Source organism: Phaenicophaeus curvirostris (assembly GCF_032191515.1).
Source record: "Phaenicophaeus curvirostris isolate KB17595 chromosome W unlocalized genomic scaffold, BPBGC_Pcur_1.0 scaffold_34, whole genome shotgun sequence".
NCBI lineage: Eukaryota > Metazoa > Chordata > Aves > Cuculiformes > Cuculidae > Phaenicophaeus > Phaenicophaeus curvirostris.
The window spans coordinates 253,120-256,065 of record NW_027206663.1 but is presented as its reverse complement, the minus strand read 5'-3'; positions in this window follow the sequence as shown (position 1 = coordinate 256,065).

Genomic DNA, 2,946 nt, shown 5'->3' with positions numbered 1-2,946 from the left:
TTTTCCCCACAGCAGCTCTCATAGCGCTGTGCTCTGTACTGGCAGCTAGAAAGGTGTTGGTAACACACCAGTGCTTTGGCTGCTGCTGAGCAGTGCTCACACAGCACCAAGGCTCTCTCCAGCACGGACCCTCTCACCCACCAGCTCGAGGTGGGCAGGGAACACAGCAAGGACAACTGGCTCCAACTGACTGAAGGGATATTCCATATAATGTCTACTCAGCAATAAAAGCTAAGAGGAGGAGGAGGAGGCAGGGCATTCCTTATTTTATGACATCTGTCTTCCAGAGCAACTGCTATGTGTACTGAAGCCCCGCTTCCCAGAAAGTGTCTGGGAGTTACCTGCTGATGGGAAGTAGAGAATAGATCTTTTATTTTCCTTTGCTTCTAGATGTGGCCTTTGCCTTTGATTTACTAAGCTACTTTTATCTTGACCAACAAGTTTTTTATCATCTTATTTTCTCCCAGTCCTGTCCTACTAGGGAGGGGAGTGACAGAAGAGCTTGGTAGGCACCTCGCATCCAGCCAAGGTCGACCCACCACAACAGTACTTAAAGACTATGGAGAATTCAAATCATCGCTGAGAAAGTACGCTGAGATTTACTTTGTCATCTTGAACTGTTAACACCTCAGACATGTAAAACATAAGATTTAGCAAAGACAACCAATACCAACTTCTAAATGAAATAAGTAGTTTGTATATTTTGTCCTTCTGCAGGGAAAGGTGAAGAAGATGGGTCAATGGCAAGCACACTTCACACACACGTATTTCTGATAAAGCCAGTAACATTCCTTGTTAGACTGGTGATGTTTTTAGAAATAGCATTGGTACAAGCATCTGCAAAACTGGTAATGCACAAGGAAAATGAAACGGAAAAACATACTAAACCAAGTTACTTAACATTATCCATGGGGAGGAAAAAAAGGCTTCTTATTTCAGTACCTAACAACATGGGATCTACTTCTAACCTGCCCGCAGAAGAGCATGGGAAAGTACTCTGACACAAGCAGGCCTTTCCCGTTTCAGAGACAGATGGAAGAAACAGTCGACAGGAGAGAATTCTTACAGAAATAATTGCATTTTATGTAAGGAATTTAATAAAACTTTTGCACTGGCTATGATCGTATTCTTTTACCTGGACTGATGTAAATTAACAGCATTTCGTGGAGTTTTGCCTGTATGAGATGGTTGAGAGTGATCAAACAAACCAGCATCCAGACTAAAGCAATAAAGGCAGGGTATGAGCGGAGCAGGGTAGTCCTATCCCAGCTACCAAGCAGGGGGTGTTCCCCAGCCTATATCAATCTCCAAACTGTGCTCGAGCCTCCTTGAGTGGATGCAAGTTAAGTCATCATGAGGAGAAAACATGCCAGCAATTAACAATTTAACAGTATCAACAAGAGCGCTCACAGGCTGGTACAGATGCAACCATCACACCTAACATGGTTCAGCAGTGTCAAAGGCATATAGATTTTAGTGGTACCAAGACGCTGCCCTAGGCCTTGGATCCAATACGGACCTTCACATGATAGAAGAGGGCTTTGCATATGAAGGTGATATTTCAAATACTTTTTATCTGAGTTAGAACCTACATAAGGGGAAAAACAACTGCATTGTTCTGCTGTACTGAGGGCTTGCTAATTATTATGACTGACAAATTGTAATTCAATAACTTCCTTTCTACATAAAACCAACCCTTCTCCATACAAAACCATCAGTGGGACTAACAAATGATTCCAAACTGTAAAAAGCTTCATTGCTGATCTAATTATGCTCTGCTTCTCGCGGCTCTGGGAAGTGCAGAATAATCAGAGCACAGCAGGCACCAGCTACGAAATCTCCTTTCTCAAAGCCAGCCCCTACACACTCTGATGGACAGGGAGAGGACACTGAGCAGCAGTGGCACATCAGCCTTCGCTAAAAGGGGCCACGCTTTTAGGTAATTCTGTGCCCATTATGCCCTTTGAGTACAATTAAGCCAAAGCAGTTCACAGAAAAATAGAATCATAGAATCATAGAATAGAATCATAGAATAACCAGGTTGGAAGAGACCTACTGGATCATCGAGTCCAACCATTCCTATCAAACACTAAACCATGCCCCTTAGCACCTCGTCCACCTGTGCCTTAAATACCTCCAGGGAAGGTGACTCAACCACCTCCCTGGGCAGCCTGTTCCAGTGCCCAATGACCCTTTCTGTGAAAAATTTTTTCCTAATGGCCAGCCTAAATCTCCCCTGGTGGAGCTTGAGGCCATTCCCTCTTGCCCTGTCCCCTGTCACTTGGGAGAAGAGGCCATCAAAAATCATCAGAGATGGGCTACACCGTACAAGTGCGTGCACCTCTGTGACTGAAGACAGCCTAATAAAACACTGACAAGGTTATGCTAAATCAAATATTTTATTCTGCCCTCTGCCAAAAAAAAAAAAAAGGCAAAGAAAAGTTACAGTAGTGCTGTATTAATTACATTATACAAGCACCAATATTAAATCCATTTTTTTAAAATTTAACATCATTTTGTCCCTGGATTTGTCTTCAGACATAAATTAGAATTGCTCTTGAAGAGCCAAGATATTTGCTTCCTCCAGATTACCAATTTGTGCTTTGTATAATAAAGCAGATCTGTTTCTCATGCTTAGTATGGATGAGTCACGCTTTTAATAAATGAAGTAAACCTGAAGGAATAAAAATGATTCTGCAAAGTCATAAGTTTTGGACGGGTCAAGCACACCTCTAAAACCTAATGGACAATCTGCATTTATCTGATCTATTCATTTTTGTTTGCTTCCCTGGTTTTACATGATGTTAAGTTTAAGATTCAATGAGCATTTATGCATCCAAAATGTTCAGCCATTAAGAATTTTTACATGGATTACTAGAGAAAATATGTAATATTCTCTAAGCTTTAGATTTTTTTGTTGAGCTACTCCTTTTTCTTTGTTTGTTT